A 21,890-nucleotide genomic window follows, 5' to 3' on the forward strand; every position below is an offset into this window, starting at 1 on the left:
GCAGCAGAGGCTGAGCTGGCAGAACCCCAGGTTCACAGGCCGGGCTGTGGACCCAGCCAGGTCCAGAGAATGGCCTGTCAGGATCCTGCCAGATGACCCAAAGCTGAGAGGGCCACACTGCCCAGGACCTCTTAGTGGGACAGAGCTGAAGGGTAAGCGCAAGGGTGGGCCCTGTTGCAAGGGTGGGACATTTGCACCAACGGCTCTTAGGATAGGATCTCCTGCCCCGGCCAGCCTGGCTTAGCCTCGAGGCCAAGCCTCCAGGGCTCCCCGGACCACAGTCCACAGTGGAGAGACGACCCGGCTGAAAGAGGTGCCCCAGGAAGCTGGGAAGGCTGCTCCACATGCCTTCCTCCGTGACTGAGGCCCCTGAGCCCGGTTTTGGCTTGTGCGTGTCCTGCAGCATGTCTTTTCACTCCTGCTAGCACCCGAGGAGGCCGCCACACAAGTGGCCTGGGGGCCACCAGCTCTGGACGCAGACTGCATTTGTCTGAATCCGGAGGAGCTTTCATCAGGATCAGCTACAAGATTTGCTGTGTCCAGTGCAAAATAAAAACGCCAGTCCTTCGTTCAAAAACTGTTATGTATTTCAGGATGGCAACAGCAGAGCATAAGACCAAGCGCAGAGCCCTTCTGAGGGTGGGCCCCATGTGAGCACATGGGTTGCATGCCCATGAAGCCACCCCTGGCTTCCATCTTGAGCCTGGATCCTGTCTAGAGTGGGGCTTGGGGAGGGGAGGCTGCCTTCTACACATCCACCTGTGCTCATCAGTGATGCGGGCAGATCCATGGCTCTGGAAGCAGAGAAGCCCTGGCACAGGCCAGTCATCTTTGTCCAGCACCACCCTCCCCCCATTGTGGGCAGGAAGGGAGCCAAAATAAGAATGGCACCAAACTCCTGAGGCTCAGAGGCAGTGTAGGGCATCTGCCTAGTGAAATGAGGAGTGTACCACAGGTAGGCACCTGAGCGGCCCAGCCAGGTGACAGCAGCTGGCATCCTTTACGGTTCATTGGTACTGAGGAGCAGGACTCAGATGGGAGTATTTGGAACAAAGACAAACAATGCAGATCCACAAGAGCAAGAGGAGAGAGATGGAGGAGGAGAGGGTCAGACTTCTGGGGCAGCCAGCTGGGGGCAGCCCAGGACAGCGAGATGGTGATGCTATTAGCTGTTTTGGTCCCACAATTGTCTCACTTTTGAATATTGATTAATGTTGATGTGGATTGTTGAATATTGTAAATATCACTCCTGGGCAGCAGCAGGCTTGGTCCCTCCAATGGTGAGATGGTCTCCATTCTTGGTGGACACATTCTGGAGCTCGTGGGGAGGAGGGAAGCCCTCCCTCCTGTCTGCCCTGGTTGACACACTGGACTGCAGAGTGGGGAGGGAAGGAGCAGGTCAGAGTCTACAGTCAAAGACCTGGGTGATAAAGGTCCAGCTTCAGTCCTGGCCTTGCCGTGGACCAGCTGTGAGATGTACGCCAAGTCACCACCTCCTTGGATCCGAGCCTCCTCATCTGAAAACAGAGGAAAGAATGCCACCCTTCCTTCCTCATAGGATAGAGACTGATGCCAGACATTGACCACCAGCCACAGTGGGGGGGTAGCTTCCAGCCACCCAGGCATCGCTTTCTTTTAACATTTAGACTGAATTTGTTCATTTCCCTTATCCAGGGAGGCCAGTGTCTGCCCCAAGATGTCTGAGATTCCCTGGTACTCCCGTTCCACATCACTGCTTGTTCCTGTAAATTCTCCATGCCCACCCCTTCCCCTAGAGCCTCCGAAGTTCCCTTAGGTCTCCCTAATCACCACCCTATCCCTACCCAAGTGTGGAACTGAACCCTTTACGACTCCCCAAACAACCCTCAGCCAAGGCAGTTAAACAAGGTCAGGTCGAAGGGAAGGTTTAGGAAAAATTGTGAGACTAAAACGAAGGTTAGCATCGCCATCTCCCTGTCCTGGCTGCTGTAGAGCTCTGGCCCGTCTCCCACCAGCCCCCAACCCCTTTCCACCAACTTTCTCTTGTGGAACTGCATTGTTTGACTTTGTTCTGAATTCTCTTGTATGAGCCCTGCTCCTCAAAAATCCTGCCTTCCACAGAAAATCGGCTATTAAGATGCTTTTCTGCTAAACCAAAGGCCATCTGCCCCTGGGGACTGGGAGGCCTTTGGCAGCTCCGAGTTGCACCCAGATGGCAGCTGCCCACAGGAGGCCCTGAGTGGCAGAGACTCAGAAACATACAGTAACTGTATGTATGTCTGTGAGACATGATTTGCAATGGCCCATTCTCCGCTGTCACCATCAGGAATCATCCAGAAACCCAGGAGGTGTTCCCAGGAGTGGGAAAACCCAGGGCTTCAGCCTGGCACCCTCACACACCTGCTCCATGGGCAAATTGCTTAACACCTCGATTTCTCCATCTGAGAAATGGGGATGATGGCAGCCTTTCCACTAATTTCTGTGACTGTTGTGAGGACCACAAGACTAATGCATTTGTAAAGTGCTTTGAAAATCAAGCCATTTCTCCTCTGGTTAACGCCTGATAAAAATCTTCCAGCAGTTCATCCTGCCCATACTGCCAGCATCAGCTCTCTCCTCCCAGGTCCTGGCTCCCATCTCCTGGGACCTGGACCCATAGTAAGGAACCATAGATACTTCTAACCCCGCCAAGGGTGAGAGAGTTCTGAAGGATGACGGGTGGGGAGGGAGAGAAGGGAATATGTACTGAAACCCTGAGTCCTGTGTACACGTGTGTTGCTCGCAAGAGGTATCCACAAGAGAGAGCAACACACCCCTACATGCATTTTGCAATGGCTTCCTACAAGTTGTTAGATGAAGATGAAGTCTTCTGTGAATGTCTCTTCAATCAGTTTTTTTAATTACATTGTCCAAATATGTATCATTTTTTATTTTTGTTTTATTAGTGATGACTAAGAAGGATGTGGTTAAATCTCTCACTGTGATTTCTTCTTGTGATTCTGCCAATTTTTGTTTTGTATATTTTGAAGCTATGTTATTAGGGGCATACACATTTAGAATTCTGATAACTCCCTGGTGAATTGAACCTTTTCTCATTATCTTTTCTCTTTATCTTAATCATTCTTTTTGACTTAAGGTCTGCTTTGCCTGAGATTAGTTATGGTTTTTTTCCCATCCTTTTGGTTTCAAGCTCGCTATATCCTTATATTTTAGGTGAGTCTCCTGCAAATAGAACATGGTAGGTTTTTCTTTTATAAAGCATGGTCTTTTATCCAGAGCATTTATATATAAGTTCTGACATGGTTATTTAAATCTACCGACTTACTATGTGTTTTCTATTTGTTCCACCTGTTCTATGTCCCTTTTTCTCTCCTTTTATGCCTTCTTTTAGATTGATTGAATATTTTTATTGTTATGTTTTTCCTCTCTATTGGCCTGGAAATCACACACACTTTTCCTACACTTTCACTGTTTGCCTGGGATTACAGCAGGCATTCTTACTGAAGTGTAGTGTTAATTAGAAATTTTACCCTCTTTCTAGTCAATGCAAAGATCTTAGAATTCTAATTCCACTTACCCCCCTCAACTTATAGGCTATTGTTGTCATGTATTTTTTTAATTACTAGAATTTATTTTTTAGAGCAGTTTTAGGTTTACAGAAAATTGAGCATATAATACAGAAAGTTCCTATACAATTCCTCGCTCCTCTCTCACAATTTTCCCAGTTATTAACATTTTGCATTGTACAGTACATTTGTTATAATTGATGAGCCAAAATTGATACATTGTTATTAACCAAATCCATAGCTGACATTAGGGTTCACTCTATGTGTTGTACATTCTATGAGTTTTGACAAATACATAATGTTATGTATCCACCATTACAGTATCATATGGAATATTTCACTGCCCTTAAAAACCTCTGTATTCCATCTATGCCTCCCTCCCATGCCCGCCCAGACCCCTGGAATCCAGTGATGTTTTTAATGTCTCCATAGTTTTGCCTTTTCCAGAATGCCGTATAGTTGGAATCATACAGTATGTAGCCTTTTCAGATTGGCTTCTTTCACTTAGCGATATGCATTTTAGGTTCTTCCATGTCCTTTCATGGATTGATTTCTTTTTAGCACTAAATAATATTCCATTGTCTGGATGTACCACAGTTTGTCTATTCATTTACCTATTGAAGGACATCTTGCTTGCTTCAAGTTTTAGCAATTATGAATAAAGCTGCTGTCAACATGTGTGTGCAGGTTTTTGTGTGGATATAAGATTTGAATTCATTTGGGTAAATATTTAGGAACTCGATTGCTGGATCATATAGTAAGACTATGTTTAGCTTTGTAAGAAGCTGACAAACTGTCTTCCAAAGTGGCATTCTGACTAGCGATAAATAAAAGTTTCAGTTGCTCTGCATTCTTCCTAGCATTTGGTATTGTCAGTTGTGTTGGATTTTAGCCATCGTAATAGGTATGCAATGGTATCTCATTGTTGTTTTAATTTGAAATTCCTGCTATTCCTGATACCAGATTGTGTTAAGCATCTTTTCATACGTTTATTCACCATTTGTTTATCTTCTTTGGTGAGGTGTCCAGATCCCTTCTCCATTTTTTAAATTGGATTATTTGTTTTCTTAGTGTTGAGTTTTAAGAGTTCTATGTATATTTTAGATATAAGCCCTTTATTAGATATGTGTTTTGTAAATATTTTCTTCCAGCCTCTGGTTTCTTTTTCCATTCTCTTAATAGTGTCTTTCACAGAGTAGAAGTTTTCATTTTAATAAAGTCCAACTTATCAACATTTTCTTTCATAGATCATTATTTTGGTACTGTATCTATAGTCATCACCAAACCCAAGGTCACCTAGATTTTCTCCTATGCTATCTTCTAGAAGTTTTATAATTTTGTGTTTTACATTTAGAACTGTGATCCATTTTGAGTTAGTTTTGGTGAAAGGTGGAAGGCCAGTGTCCAGATTTATTTATTTGCATGTGGATGTCCAATTGTTCCAGCACCACTTGCTGAAAATACTATACTTTCTCCACTGTATTGCCTTTGCTCCTTTGTCAAAGATCAGTTTACTATATTTGTGTGGATCTATTTCTGGGCTCTCAATTCTGTTCCATTGATCTGTTTGTCTATTTTTTCATCAATACCACACTGTCTTAATTATTATAGCATTATAATAAGTCTTGACGTCAAGTAGTGTCAAACTGTGTTGGAGATTTTGGTCTTTTGCCTTTCTGTATAAACTTTAGAATCAGTTTGTTAATATCCAAAAAGTAACTTACTTTTTGGGATTTTGATTGGAATTGCATTAAATCTATAGAACAAGTTTGAAAGAACTGGCATCTTAAGAGAATTTAATTTTCCTCTTAATTTTCCTATCCATTAACGTGGATTCTCTCTCCACTTATTTAGATCTTTGATTTCTTTCATCAGAATTTTGTAGTTTTCCTCATATCAATCTTATACATATTTTCTTAGATTTATGACTAAGTACTTCATTTTTTTGGTGCTGATATAAATGGTATTTGTTTTTCATTCCAAATTCCAACTGTTCATTGCTGGTATATAGAAAAGTAATTGATTTTTATCTATTAACCTTGTATTCTGCAACCTTGCTGTTGTCGCTTATTGGTTCCAACAGGGTTTTTTGTCAATTCTTTGGGATTTTCTACATAGACCATCATGCCGTCTGTGAGCAAAGACAGTTTTATTTCTTCCTTTCCAATTCGTATACCTTTTACTTATTTTTATTATCTATTGCATTAGCTATAATTTCCAGTACAATGTTGAAAACAAGTGCTGAGAAGGGACATCCTTGCCATGTTCCTGATTTTAGCAGAAAAGCTTCTGGTGTCTCACCATTAAGTATGACGCTAGCTGTAAGGTTTTTGTAATTGTTCTTTATCAGGCTGAGGAAGTTCTCCTCCATTCCTAGTTTGTTAAGAGTTTTTATGATTTATGGGTGTTGGATTTTGTCAAATGCTTTTTCTGCATCTATTAATACGATCATGTGATTTTTCTTCTTTAGCCTGTTGAAGTCATGGATGACATTAATTGATTTTTTAATGTTGAGTCAGCCTTGCATACCTGGAATAAATCCCACTTAGTCATGGGGTATAACTCTTTTTATACATTATTGGATTCAATTTGCGAATATTTTGTTGAGGAATTATTGCATCTATGTTCATGAGAGACAGTGGTCTGTTGTTTTCTTTTCTGGTAATGTCTTTGTCTGGCTTTGGTATTAGGATAATACTGGCCTCATAGAATAAGTTAGGTAGTGTTCCCTTTGCTTCTATTTTCTGGAAGAGATTGTAAGAATTGGTATATTTTCTCCCTTAAATGTGCTGTATAATTCACCAGTGAAAATATCTAGTTTCCTGGTGCTTTCTGTATTGTCAGCTTATTAATTATTGACTCAATTTCTTTAGTAGATATGAGCTTATTCAGATTATCTATTTTCTCTTATATGAGTTTTTGTAGATTGTGTCTTTCAAGGAATTGGTTCATTTCATCTAAGTTATCAAATTTGTGGGCATAAAGTTGTTAATAGTAGTCCTTTATTATCCTTTTAATGTCCATGGGATCAGTAAAGGTGGCTTCTATTTAATATTTGATGTTAGTAACTGTGTCTTCTCTCTTTTTTTCTTGGTTAGGCTGGCTAGAGGTTTATCAATTTTATTAATCTTTTCAAAGAACCAGTTTTTGATTTCATTTATTTTCTCTATTGATTTCCTATTTTTAATTTCATTGATTTCTGCTCTTTTTTATTTATTTTCTTGCATTTGATTTAATTTGTTCTTCTTTCTCTAGTTTTCTAATCTGGAAGCTTAGACTATTAATTTTAGATATTCCTTCTTTTTAATATATATAGCAAAGGCTATAAATTTCACTGCTTTCACTGCATCACATAAATTTTGATTAGATTGTATTTTTATTTAGCTCAAAATATTTTTAAATTTCTCTTGAGATTTCTTCTTTGATCTGTGTGTTGTTTAATCCCCAAGTATTTGGGGATTTTCCAGCTGTGTTTCTATTATTGATTTCTAGTTTAATTCCGCTGTGGTCTGAGAACATACTTTGTCTGATTTCTATTCTTTTAAATTTGTTGAGGTGTGTTTTATGTCCCAAAATGTGGTCTATCTTGGTAAATGCTACATGTGAGCTTGAGAAAAATGCTTATTCTGCTGTTGTTAGATGAAGTATTCTATAAATGTTAATTAGATCCAGTTTATTAATGGTGCTGTTCAGCTCAACTGTATTCTTATTTATTTTCTGCCCATTGGATCTGTAAATTACTGATGGCAGTCTTTTGAAGTCTCCAACTACAGTAGCAGATTTGTCTCTTTCTCCTTGAATTTCTATTAGTTTTTGCCTCATGTATTTTGATGCTCTGTTGTTAGGTGTATACACATTAGGGATTGTTATGGAGAATCAACCCCTTTATCATTATGTAAAGCCCTCTTTATCTCTGGTAAGTTTCCTTTTCCTGAAGTCTGCTTTGTCTGGAATTAATATAGCTACACCAGCTCTCTTGATTACTGTTAGCATGGTATATCTTTCCCCATATTTTTACTTTTAATTTATCTGTATCTTTACATTTAAAGTGGGTTTCTCACAGACAGCATATAGTTGGGTCTTGTTTTTATTAGCCACTCTGACAATCTTTGTCTTTTAATTGGTATATTTTGACCATCCACATTTAAGTGATTATTGATGTAATTGGATTAATATCTACCATATTTGTAACTTTTCTATTCATTACATTTGTCCTTTGTGTCTTTTTGATCTTCTCTTTTTTTCTGCTTTCTCTGGTTTTGATTGAGCATTTTATATGATTCAATTTTCTCTCTTCTCTTAGTTTATCAATGATACTTTTTTATTAAGTGTCCTTAGTGATTGCTCTGACATTTGTAGTATACATTTGCAACTAATCTAAATCCACTTTCTACTAACACTATACCACTTCATGGGTAGTGCAAGTACCTTATAACAGAATATTCCCACTTCCTCCCTCCCATCCCTTATAACATTACAGTCATTCATTTCACTTATTTATAAACTATAATCACCCAATACATTGTTGCTATTATTATTTTAAAGAGTTATCTATTAGATCAATTAATAAGAAGAAAAATAAAAGGTTTATTTTATTTTTATTTACAACTTCTCTAACACTCTTCCTTTCTTTACTTAGATCTGAGTTGATGATCTATATCTTTTCCTTCTTTTGAAGAACTTCTTTTATCATTTTTTGTAAGGTAGATCTACTGGTGACAAATTCCTTCAATTTCTGTCTGAGAAAATCTTCATTTCTCCACTTCTATAGGATGATTTCTCTGGATATAGAATTCTAGGTTATTGGTTTGTTTCTTTCAGCACTTTAAACATTTCACTCCACTCTCTTTTTGCTTATGTAGTCTCTGACGTGAATTCTGATGTGATTCTTATGCTTCTTCCTCTATAGATAAGGTTTTTTTGTTCTCTTGCTTCTTTCAAGATTTTCTCTTTGTCTTTGTCTTTCTGCAGTTTGAATATGATATCCCTAGGTGTTAATTTTTTGGTGTTTATTGTGTTTGGTGTTCTCCAAGGTTCCTGAATTTGTGGTTTGATGTCTGTCATTAATTTTGGAAAATAGCCATTATTACTTCAAATATTTCTTCTGCTCCTTTCTCTCTTTCTTCTTCTGGTATTCCTATTACGTATATGTTACACCTTTTGTCATTGTTCCACAATTCTTGGATATTACGTTCCTTTTATTTTTCATTCTTTTTTCTCTTTGCATTTCAGTTTTGGAAGTTTCTATTGACATCTTAAACTCACTGATTCTTTTCTCGGCCATGTCCAGTCTACTGGTGAGCCCATCAAAGGCATTGTTCATTGCTGTTACAGTGCTTTTGATCTGATTTGATTTCCTTTTGATTTATTTTTAGAGTTTCCATCTCTCTGCTTACATTACTCATCTGTTTTTGCATGTTGTCTATTTTTTCCATTGGAGCCCTTAGTATATTAATCATAATTATTTTAAATTCCTAGTCTGATGATTCCAAAATCTCTGCCATATCTGAGTCTGGTTCTGTTGCTTGCTTTGTCTCTTCAGAATGTGTTTTTTCTTGCCTTGTAGCATGCCTTGTAATTGTTTGTTGAAAGCCAGACATGATGTATTGGATAATAAGAACTGAGGTAAATAGTACTTTAGTTGGAGGGTTTATGTTTGTCTGGCTGGGAGTTACACTGTGTTTACTGTTTACTGTAGATGTAGGTGTCTGAGGCTTTCCTCTAGTGTCTCCCTGTTGTCTTTGAGTTCTCTTGAAACTCCTTAAGTTGAGTCTGAGCCTTGCAGTTCTTTCAGCTGTAAGCCCCTGTTACTATATAGGAGCCCTGTTGTGGTGGTAGTGAGGGGGGAGGGGCGGTAGAGAAGCATTCTACCATCCTATGATCAGGTCTCAGTCTTTTAGTGAGCCTGTGCCCCTGGGCTCTGACCTTCACAAGTGCTTCTCAGCTTTTTTCTCCCACTTACATGAGATGAGAAGACTAGAGGGGGATGGAGTTGGGTATTTCCCTTCCCCTACATTGGTTAGGCTCTGATAAAGTAGTTTCCCTGTGGCCAGATGGAGAACAGAAGGCTCTGGGTGTATTTCAAAATTGATACTTTCCCCCTCCTCCTTCATGCCAGAAGCCTGAAGGGACTTTTCTCTGATCTTTACTGTGAGAACCTGGTGGGACTCTTGGGGTAATACTCACAAAATTGTGAGGGCCTCCCTAAGACTGGGCCCCCCTGGAGTTTTTAACTCTCAAGCTAGTTCATAGTCAGCTTCCCATAATTTGTCAATTACAGTTTAAGTTTTCCTACCCATTCCTGGCTCCCAGTAAGCTGTGATTCTCTGAATTTGCTTGTCTCTCTGGTTTTCTGGGTGTCAAGTCCTATGTTTTCAATTCTCTGATAGATTTAAGAAGATTTTTCTTGTTGTGAGAATGGGAGTGATGACTTCCAAAATCGTTACATGTTCAAGCAGAAACTAGAAGTTATTGTAAAGTATTTAAATTTTATATTTGTTTAAAATCCCATAAAATAGTATTGTTATTATTTTATATAGTTGAAATCCATGAATATGTACACACACATTTACTATTTTCATTGTTCTTTATTCTTTTCTGCTCCATACATCCATCTGTGATATTTTTACCTCTTCCTGAAGAAAGCCCTTTGCAATTCTTTTTTTTTTTTTTTTTTTTTTTGTGAGGAGATCAGCCCTGTGCTAACATCCGCCAATCCTCCTCTTTTTTTTTTTTTTTTTGCTGAGGAAGACGGGTCCTGGGCTAACATCTGTGCCCATCTTCCTCCACTTTATATGGGATGCCACCACAGCATGGCTTGCCAAGCAGTGCGTTGGTGCGTGCCCGGGATCCGAACCAGCGAACCCCGGGCCGCCGCAGCAGAGCGTGCGCACTTAACCGCTTGCGCCACCAGGCCGGCCCCCCTTTGCAATTCTTTTAATGTGTGCCTGTTATCGATGAACTCTCTCTTATTGTTTGCTTGGAAATATCTCTATTTCCTCTTTGTTGTTGAAGGATATTTTTGCTGGGCATAAAATTCTAGGTTGGCAATTGTTTCCTCTCAGAACTTTGAATACATCATTTCATTATCTTCCAACTTTCACTATTTCTGTTGAGAAATCAGCTGCCTTTTTAGTAGCTGTCTGCTCTATTGAAGGTAATCTGTTTTTTCTCTCCAAGCTCTTAATATTTTCTCTTTGTCTTACAGCAATTTCACTATTGTATGTCTAGATGTGTATTTCTTTGTATTTATTCTGCTTGGAGTTGATTTGGATTCTTAAATTGCGGGTTAATATCTTTCATCAGTATGGAAAATTCTCAGCCATTAACTTTTCAGATGTTGTTTCCACTCCATTTTCTCTCTACTCCTTTTGGAATTCCAAAAACACACTGCTAGAGCTTTTCATTGCCATTTACCTTCTTTTCCATGTTTTTCTTACTTTTCTTTCTCCTACTCCATTCTGGATAATTTCTTTTAATTTGGCTTCAGTTTCACTAATACTCTCTTCAACTGGTCTAATATGTTGTTAATCCAATCCACTGGATTCTTAACTTCAGTTATTGGATTTTTTCAGTTCTATAATTTCTAGTTGGCTGTTTTTCAAAGCTGTTAAGGTACTTTTTATAGTTCTAAGCTTTCTGTAAAACTTTTCAACTTTGTCTTCTATCTCCTTGGTCATGTAAGTATTATTGCATTAAAGTCTATGTCTGGTAATTCCAATACATGGAATCCCTGGAGGTCTTTTTCTATTGTCTACTGTTTCTGCTAGTTCTTTTTCACGTTGTCTTGTGTCCCAAAGTGTCTGATTATCTTTACTTGTGTGTCATAAATTGTATTTGACAAATTGTTTGTATAAATAATTTGAGACTTAAGATGATTTATATTCCTCCAGAGAGGATTTTTATTTTTGTCTTTCAAGAACCTTGGTGCCTTAGCAATCTAGGATCACCTTAATTCAGTTGTAAGAATTGAGATTTTCACCCATATAACTCTAAGCTGAGCCACAGTTCCTGTGCAAGCTGGTTTACTCACCTATATTCCCAGACAGTAGCTCTTTAAGGTCCCAACCCAAGCACAGGGAATTTACCATGCCGCCATCATGGCCTGAGAGTCTGAGGATTCTGCTCAGCAGCGAGGAGAAAAGTTTCCACCACAGGAAAGGATCTATCCATTCCTATTCCTTCAATATTTTAAAACTCTACAGGCAAATTCAGGCTAAATGTCTATCAAGGAAGCTATCAAGGGACAGAGCAAGGGTAAATCCAGAGTGATGCTGGTATGCCCAGCAACCAGTGTGACAGATTGTCTGAGAGCACAGCTCTGGAGCCTAACTGCTCCAATTCCTATTCTGGAGCTGCCATTTACTGGCTGTGATACCTTAAACAAGCTGCTTAGTCTCACAGTGCCCTACTGTGTCTGGTGTGTAAAATGGAGATACAGTACCTCCCTCATAATGTTGTTGTGAGTATTAAGAGTTAATTTCCACTTCACACCCATTATGATGGCTATTATATATTGGGGGAAAAAAAACAGAGAACAACAAACATGGGTATGGATGTGGAGAAATTGGAACCCTTGTGCATTGCTTGTGGGAATATAAAATGGTATAGCAGCTGTGGAAAACTAAATGGCAGTTCCTCAAGAAATTAAACATAGAATCATCATTTGATCCATCAATTCCACTTCTGGGTGGATACACAAAACAATTGAATGCAGGGATTTGGACAGACATTGGTACACCCATGTACATAGCAGCATTATTCACAATACCCAAAAGATGGAAACAACCCAAATGTCCTTCAATGAATGAATGAATAAGCAAATTGTGGTATATACAAGCAATGGAATATTACTCAGCCTTAAAAAGGAGGGAAATTCTGACATATGCTACAACATCGATGAACCTTGAGGACATTATGCTGAGTGAAATATGCCTGTCACAAAAGGACAAATAGTGTATGATTCCACCTGTATGACATACATAAAGCAGTCAAATTCATAGAGACGGCAAGTAGAATAGAGGTTGCCAGAAGCTGGAGGGAGGGGGAAATGAGGAGTTAGTGTTTAATGAATACAGAGTTTCTAATTGGGATGATGAAATTCTGGAGATGGAGGTGGTGATAGGTGCTCAACAATATCAATGTACTTAATATCATTGACCTGTACACTTAAGAATGGTTAAAATTATAAAGTTTATGTTATGTATATTTTACCACAATAAAAAATTTTTTAAAAAAAGGTGTTATTTAGTTTAGAGTGCTTTATAGAAGTGTAAAAAAAATATTGGCTATTATTAGCTATTCTGAGATTGGGACAAAGAGAAGGAGGGAACTATAATTCATTATAAAGAAATCTCAGGGCTATTTGAACACATCTTAGGAAGCCACCTGCTTCTCTTCATCCTTCCTCCCTTCTGTTTCCTGGTTAGAATCTAGCCCATCCCCTACAGTTTCCCAAATCACTGCCATCAGGCAACTTCCCACTTCCCCGTGCCCAAAGATGACCTGACACCAGGGCAGTGGTTCCCAGAGTGGTGGAGCAGACCCCTCAGAAACATTTCCATTCTGAACCTGTACTCATGTTTGCCTGCACATCCGTGAAACTCTTTAGACGGTAACAAAACAAAGCAAAACAGGTGTTACTGATTTTGGAGGTCTGGAAACTGTGAAGATAACTGCCAGGTGTAAAAGGCAGACTTCACCACAAACCTGATTATGCTTTTAAGATGTTTGAACCACAAGGATATATAGATTATTGAAAATTAATTACAAATAAAAAGAATTTTTGTTTGCATTCTTTAAAAACAAAAGAAAGACATTAATTTGATGCCATTGAACCTGCAGATTGGGGTTGGTCCTCATTTAGTCTGCATGTCTTAAGTCGCCCTGCAAGATGGGTGCAACACAGGCAGGGGAAAGGTCTTGACCTTTCAGCAGGAACGGGGAATACCCCAGGCCTGTGTCAGCAGCTCGTGGGGGTGGGGGGTGGCAGAAATGGGGGCCTGGAGGCAGGAGAGGGCAGCTGAGAGAGCCAGGTGGCCCACAGTAGAGCAGAGGCAATGGCATGGGGCAGAGGTCTTGGAAGAGCTTTGGCAGCAAGGCAGCTAGGTGTGGGTGGAAACTCCAAGAGCTAAGCTGGAGCAGAGCCTGCAGAGGGGCTGCAACAAATGCAGAGGCTGGAGAGCATAGCAAGCTAGGAGCCCAGAGCACAGCCACATAGGAAGTGGGCAGCTGCAGGGAGCCCTGCAGGGCATTTAACACTCAGCTAAACACCTAGCAGGCCCACGGGGACTCCTGCACGATGATGATGTCCTGGAGGGAGGAGGTCACTTCCAGCAGGGAGCACAGGCCTGTGCAGAGTTGTTCTCACCAGAGGTGTCAGGTGCTTGGATGGAAGGTGCAGTGGGAGCCAAGAAAGGCCACAGTCCCCAGGCTAGCCCTTCCAGGAAGGACTCCTGATGGAGATGCTGCCCGCACGTGGAGCATGAGTTGGGCACAGAAAGCAGGGCCCAAGCTTAACAAATGTGCTGGGTAAGATATCAAAGGCCAGGATAGAGCAGGAGGGAAGAAGGGCATGTTTGAAGACCTCTGCGTGGGAAAGGGCAGAGTCGGCTGGTTTGACGGGGTTGGGAGTAGACCCACCGAGGCTAGGTTTGCACAGAATGCTAAGCACAACCAGTGTCCCTTCAGAGAGCCCTCAGTCCCGCAGCCACAGGACAGTCACCAAAGTGCCTCCTGACCCTGGTTTTCTCCACATCTTGCCTCGGCGGGGCGAGGGAGGGTGCTCAGGAGGCAAAGGCTCTCCCTGGAGTCTGAGAGGGCAGGGGCAGGGCTGCTTGTCTCTCCTCCTCTTCCTGCTGACTTAGCCGGGACAATCAGTTCTATCAGGTACCATTCCCCGACTGGAGCAGATGGGCAACAGTGAGTCCCCATGGGAGCGAATCTGACAGAACCCACGTTAAGAGATGATCCAATCTCACCAAAGCCAAGGGAGGTTTCAGTAGGCACTGTCAGGGGCCCTTCTCCAGACCTTCAAATGGGACCTCAGGGAGGCAGTTCATCTCAACACAGAACAGTCATCAGCCCCTCAGATGGTTAAGCTCCTGGTTACCTGAGGGTGGGGCTTCCCAAATCCTTCTTTGTGCCACTTTGAATCTGAGAGATATTCAGAGATATTTCAGAAGAAAAGGGGGATTCCAGGATCAAATGAGTCAGGGAAGTGCTAAGTTACGTAAGAGTAAAGAGGTTTCTTCATTGCAGGATATTTCAGAGCCGTTCCTATCCCAATATGCACTGTGAATCTCCAAGAGTAAAATACAGTATGCAGAGTTGTCCAAATTAGTTCACGGGGGATCATTTTTTGAGAATGTCCAAGCTCTGAGGAGTGCAATTGAGAAGTTGAGAGAACATTGCTCCCGAGTAGACCCAATTCTAAAAGGAGCAGCATCTCTGAGTTAGGGACCCCTCAAAGCAGAGAATACTCCTCTTCATCCAAGTGACTTAAGGAAAAAAAAAGTTTAATTGGCCCCTTGGGAGGAAGGAACTGGGCATGACAGGAAAGGGAAACCTCAGCTAAAGTTTCCCAGGACTAGGGAAAATTGGGAACTAATTGCTAACAATCACTTTAATCAGGAAGTTTGTTGTTTGCTTGCTTTCTGAACCAACTGGGAAAGAAATAATGAACTTTAAAAAGTAGAATGACTCAGCCCTGAGAAAGAAGAACATCCTGCCATTTGCAATAATTTGGATGGAACTCGAGGGAGGGCATTATGCTCAGCGAAATAAGTCAGACAGAGAAAGACAAATACTGTGTGAGATCACTTATATGCAGAGTGGTAAAAAGTTAAACTCTTTCAGACTCTTGGAGAAATAGAGAGTAGAGGGATGGTCACCAAGGGTTAGGGGGTGGAGGAAATGAGATGTTGGTCAAAGGATACAAACTTCCAGTTATAAGATTAACAAGTTTGGGAATCTAACGCACAGCATGGTGATTATAACTAATAATAGGTATGTATCATGTACTTGAATGTTGCTAAGAGAGGAGATCATAAATGTTCTCACCACAAAAAAGAAATGGTAACTATGTAACAAGATGGAGGTGGTAGCTAACACCATGGTGGTAATCATTTTGAAACTTATAAATGTATCAAATAAACACGTTGTACACCTTAAACTTACAGTGTTATGTGTCAATTACATCTCACTAAAGCTGGAAAAAAATAAATGTAATATGGGACCTTAGAACAGAAAAAGGACATTAGATAAAAACTAAGGAAATCTGAATAAAGTATAGTCTTTAGTTAATGATCATATATCAACATTGGCTCATTAATTATAACACTATACCCTAGTATACATGCTACCATAGTAATATACACCACATAAATACATTTATATTATAGTATAAATGTACCATAATAAGATGTTAATAATAGAAGCGTGCAGGATATATGGGAATTCTCTATACTAGCTTCTCAATTTTTCTGTAAATCTGAAGCTGTTTTTAAAAATAAGTTCTATTAAAATTAAAAAAAAAAAAGTAGAATGGCAGAATCTCCCCTGCTCTTTCCACCCTCTGCAGAGCTGGCCCTCACCTGTCAGAAGCTTTGGATGCTCACACTGCCGCCTCTCTCTTTAGCAGCCCTGCCTTGGCCTGTTTTTCAGAGACTTTTCAGAAGACTTTTATCAAAAGATTAAAATTCAAAGTCTTTCTGCTAGTTGAAACAAAAGATTCAAGTAACGAGAGTACTCTGTTCCCAGAACTTTTTGCTTAAACCTTCACTGAGATTTACTGGATGCATCTAAATTTTTGTTTTAGACGCATTTTTTGCTTTATGGATTATTGCAACCAAGTTAAGTAAAATACAAATTTTAGTAGCTATGAAATGCTACTCAAAAGAGATGAGACTGGTAGGAGATTATCTTGAAAACCATAAGGAGCTCTCCCTCTCCACTGAGGCATGATGCATGAGATGTAAATAACTCACCTGGCAGGTGACAAAGGGGAGAGCGGTGTGTAGAACATTCACGCACTGTAATGCATCTTTCAGTGCCGATCTGCGAGAAGGCACAGCTGGCTTTGTGCCGCTCGTGCTCATCCTTCCATCTCCCAGCCATCCTGCTCTTCTTATGCAGTCAGCTGCTATAAACAAAGTCAGACGGAGGCGAAATAACTTCTTGCCACGGTTCCCGCCCACATTTCTTCTCAGGAACACAGACATCTTAAAGGAAGAAAAGGTCAAATTGACTTTCATATAATTGGACCCATATTTTGGGCGATTCGCCATTGCTCCAGAGTGAAGATTTAAGAAGCATTCTCTGGGTGTTTGGAATTTGGAAGTCTCCCATTAGATCCCACCAGAGGGCAGGACATTGAATTCAGACGGTTACAGATTCCAGCACAGCGACGCATTGGGGCTTCTTACATGTGGTTGGTGGACTTGTGAATTAACAAAATGTCAGGAAAAAAAAATCAGCTCAGATAGCACTCTCTCCTTGGAACTTCCAGAAGTTCCAGCCATGACCAGGCCAGCCCTCAGCACCACCAGGCACACTGCCCTCCTTTGCCCAGGCTGACCCACATGGCCACACCAGTTCTTGCCATTCATACCATTGTAAGACTTTTATAAAACTTCGACATGATTATGTCCACTGCAAAGTCACTGGCCTTATTTGCATTGTAGAGATTATTCTGGAAACTAAAAAATATTAAATGTTTGGCATGTTTTTCACCCATGTGCTTATTATCCCAGCACACATCATCTGCAACATTGCAACATAACCCACTGAGAAGCAAAACTAAATAAATAAAAAAGAGGAGAAAAGAGAAAAAATGAGGAGAAAGCTCTCATCCTCAGACAGGAAGCCGTTGTCCAGCTGGAATCCTCCTGTTGATACCTCCATGGTTGGTTCTCTGGAGTCTGTGTCCTCCATTGCAGAATGACCAGCGATGGAGGCTTGTTCAGCTCTTGCTTGCCTGGAGCTGTGTGCAGTGGAGAAGGGTGGTGTGACAAGGTTGCTGCCAATATTCAACTATTGATGGGGCCAGGAATCCTTTGGAGAATGACCAGTATATTTCGGCCAACTCGGCCCCAGAGGCTCACCAGGAAGACCCTCTGCCCTTCAGACAGAGAGGGGAGCTTCCAAGGCCTGCATTCCAAATGTTTGAGGATCTTGTTTCCCCCAAGTGGAAAAACCTACTTTGTTTTTCTGTCAGTCAGTGAAGGATTTACAGAAAAATGGAGGCAGAGTTTATGGTGTTCAAAAGTATTGATAGACCTGCAGGTCTTTGCCTAATCTAGTTATCCATTTATTTACTTTTATGATTGTCTTTGATAACAACACCAAAGATTTTAAATTCCTCTCTAGCCTTCTTCATTCACAGAGGCATTGTTGAATGAAATATGAGTTTAATTTACAAAGCAAACATGTTTTTTTAATCTCCTACATCAGCCTCTTTATTTCAGAGATTCTGCCAATTGAGTCATTCATAAGTCAACTCTATCTTGTTTTAAAATGTATGTAAATAAATCAGAAATAAGGGAAGTGGAAGCTCACCTCTGCAGCCAATCCCAGGAGCAATGTAGCTTGTTGCACAAGTACAAGTCCTACCTCAATTAAGACTTTGAGAAGGAAGGAATTTGGAACAGGGCTTCCAGGTCAGGATTCACATACCTTTTGCTTGGCCAGTGCTAGCCCAAGCCCTTGCTACTCTCCAGGTCTCTCCCACCCTGTCCTCCACTCCCAGCCTGGTCTTCCCCTTTCCCTGCCCATCACCTGTCCCTGGGAATCGTGCTCCAGCTCACAGGTCTCCTGGCCTGCCTGAGGCCCTGCTGTATCCTACTCCAGCTCTTTGCCTAAAGTGCCTCCTTTCCTCAAATCTGCCACTTGGAATCCCAGTCAAACTACATTCCCAGTTGAAACACTCCCCTCCCCTTTCTTCTGATAAGTTTTCTCTCCCTTTATACTTTCCTATTACTTGGCAAACCTGATTAGAATGCTTCCTATATTCTTACTTGTACTTCAAATGTGTTTGTGTAGGCGCCATCTCCCCCACTAGCCTGCAAACCTTGAAAGTCATTCCCACATCTTTGCACTGCATAGAAGAGGTGATGTCAATGGTGAATTGAATTGAATGAACTATGGATAACAAGGAAGCAAGAGGCCAAGGCAAGTAAGAAAAGTTAAAAGATGAATGACACACTGAGGGAAAATACTTGCCACTTTATCACAAGTTTGCCATCTTTAATATATATAAATAAGCTTTAAAAATAAAGACCCCATTAAAAAATGAGCAGGAGATGTTGAAAGTTCACAGAAACAGAAATGCAGATGGCCCTTAAACATGACAAGATGCCCAGCCTCACTCATAGTAAGATAAATGCAAATTAAAACTACATTGACCTACAGGCATCTAATAGAACACTCCACCCAACAAGAGAATACACATTCTTCTCAAGTTCACGTGGAACATTCTCCAGGATAGACCATATGCTAGGCCATTAAACAAGCCTGAATAAGCTTAAAGGATTGAAATCATACAAAGTATGTTCTCCAACCACAGTGGAATTAAATCAGAAATCAATAACAGAAAGAAACTTGAGAAATTCACCAATACTTGGACATTAAATTACATACAGTCATGCGTCAATTAACGATGGGGATACATTCTGAGAAATGTATTATTAGGTGATTTTGTCCTTCTGCAAACACCATAGAGTGTACTTACACAAACCTAGATGGTATAGCACACACCTAGGCTATATGTTACTAATCTTACAAGACCACCATCACGTATGTGGTCCATCATTGACTGAAAAGTCATGATGTGGCCCGTGACTATACTCCTAAGTAACCAATGGGATAAAGAAGAAGTCACACAAAAAATTAGAAATTACTTTAAGATGAACAAAAATGAAAACACAACATGCCAAAACTTATGGGACGCAGCTAAAGCAATGCTCAGAGAGAAATTGATAGCCAAAGACACGTATATTAATAATGAAAGCATTAAATAATCTAACCTTCCTCTTTACAAAACTAGAAAAAGAAGAACAAACTAAATTCAAATCAAGCAGAAAAAAAGGAAATAAGACTAGAGTGGAAAGAAATAAAATAGACTAGAAAAACAATAGAAGAAATCAATGAAACCAAAAGTTGGATTTCTGAAAAGATCAACAACATTGATAAACCTTAAACTAGACTGACCAAGAAAAAAAGAGAGAAGACTAAAATTACTAAAATCAAGAATGAAAGAGGGGATACCACTTCTGATCTTCTAGAAATAAAAAGGATTATAAGAGAATACCATGAACAACTGCATGCCAGTGAACTGTAAATCCAGATGTAATGGACAAATTCCTGGAATGACACAAATTATTGAAACTGACTCAAGAAGAAATAGAAAAATCTGAACAATCTATAAAAAGTATAGAGATTGAACTATTAAATTTAAAACTTCCCACAAAGAAAACCCCAGGCTTAGATGGTTTCACTGGTAAATTCTACCAAACTTGTAAAAAAGAATTAATACCAATCCTTCACCAGCTCTTACAGAAAACAGAAGAGGGGGAACATTTCCCCACTCATTCTGTGAAGCTGATATTACCCTGTTACACAAACCAGACAAGGGCATCACAAGAAAACTATAGATCAAAACTATACTGAGACACCATTTCTTAGATTGGCAAAAATCCAAAAGTGTAACAACATATTCTGTAGATGAGACTGTGGGGAAACAAGAACTCTCATAAAACGCTGGTGGAAATGCAAAACGGTATGACCTTTTTGGAGGGGAATTTTGCAATGTTAGCAAAATTACATACTCATTTACCCATAATGCCAGCAATCTCACTTCTAGGCGCCTAGCCTAGAGATTATTGGCAAAGTGCAGAAGGATGTGTGGCAAGGCTTTTTGTTGCTGTGCGATTTGTAAAGACTGAAAACTACCCGCATCCATATGGTTGAATCAACTTTCATGCATTCGCCCAAGGATTTGGGCTGCACAGCTGCAAAAAAGGAATGAAGAGTGGCTAAGAAATCCCCAGGAAAAGTGGAGAAGTTAATGTGCAAAAAGCTAGGTGCGAAAAAGTTTGTAACGTCCTCTTCCACTTATGAGAGAAAGAGGAGGGGATAACAAATGTACACACATACACACACACACACACACACACACACACTAGTATTTAAAAGTGGAAATACTGAAGCGTCATTTCTTAAAGTTTACTTGTGGGAGGGAAGGACTAGGAGGAGGGATAGATACAGTAGCTAGACATTTCAGAAGAAATCTTGTTTGCAGATGTGACCTTGCAACAATCAAATGTTTTATGTAATTATAAAACAAAACTCAATTGAAATACCAGTTCCTAAAAACCTAAAGGAAATAAAATGTGAGCCTAATTTTGTATCAAGTTTGCAGAATAACCACACAGAAAAGAATCATTTTAAATGATTTAAAAACCCTAATAAGATATACCTATGGTCAAAAAGAACGACAAAATAATGTTTTAAACTGCTTTCATTTGTTGTACTGTTAACAGTAATATTGATATTGCTGCTCTGCGACTATACTGTCAATAAAGCAAGAGAGAAATTGTGTCATTAGGAATAAGACTCAACATAAGTGAAAAGAGACAAATATAAAATCAAGGAAGTTAAGTATAATCCCTGTTTCTAAATTTGAATTGGAAATTATCAGTGTGAACTCATGATGCGTTTTCTTATACATATACTATATATTATTATTATATTATAGACTATATACAATATGTCTATGTATATTGTATATACAATATGTATATTATATATGTGTATGCACACACATGTATATAAAATTCATAGTTCTCATAGTTCTGCCCAATCAAAAGGCCTAGAAACAATTCAATTCAGCAGCAGATACTGGTTTCCATATGCCATTTTCCCTGAAAGGAACGAGGGCTCCTTGGAGAAATGGTGAGTCCAGGTCTAGGGCAAGAAATGTACAAGATGAGCCCGAGACATTTTTTCATTCTAGACAGGAAGGAAGTTCTCAGAGCCTCCTGGGGTCATGCCAGAAGGATTTGGGAGCCCAGGCAAAATTGGGACAATTCGAGCAATAGTAAAAAACGTTAGTGCTGTGGATTGCGATGCATCAAGTATGTTTAGATACATGAATTCACACTGACACTCTGAACAAAAGGAATGCATTAGTCACCTTGGAGTGATGCCAGGGAACCAACTCATTACTCTGGAAACTCATTACTCTGCCTTCCCTATGTGAACTGCCCCTCAGGGTAACCAATTTGATCAGGGAAAGTTTCCCTTTGTAGATAAGTTCCAGCTCACAAAGGAAGAAGGAATGATAGAATT

At 40.0% G+C, this 21,890-nt stretch overlaps 1 long non-coding RNA gene across 1 annotated transcript in view; it reads right to left on the reverse strand.

Annotated features, from left to right (window-relative positions):
* Positions 1–571: 571 nt before the first annotated feature.
* LOC147917658 (uncharacterized) overlaps positions 572–21,890 on the reverse strand; it is a 34,916-nt gene continuing 13,597 nt past the window's right edge. The window contains exons 2-3 of the long non-coding RNA XR_015551739.1: positions 16,532–16,765; positions 572–1,517 (exon numbers count right to left, since the gene is read on the reverse strand). This is a non-coding gene — a long non-coding RNA (uncharacterized LOC147917658). The remainder of the gene's footprint in view (positions 1,518–16,531; positions 16,766–21,890) is intronic.

The sequence above is a fragment of the Ceratotherium simum genome, chromosome 3 (assembly GCF_057802395.1).
Source record: "Ceratotherium simum simum isolate JZ-2026a chromosome 3, ASM5780239v1, whole genome shotgun sequence".
Lineage (NCBI taxonomy): Eukaryota > Metazoa > Chordata > Mammalia > Perissodactyla > Rhinocerotidae > Ceratotherium > Ceratotherium simum.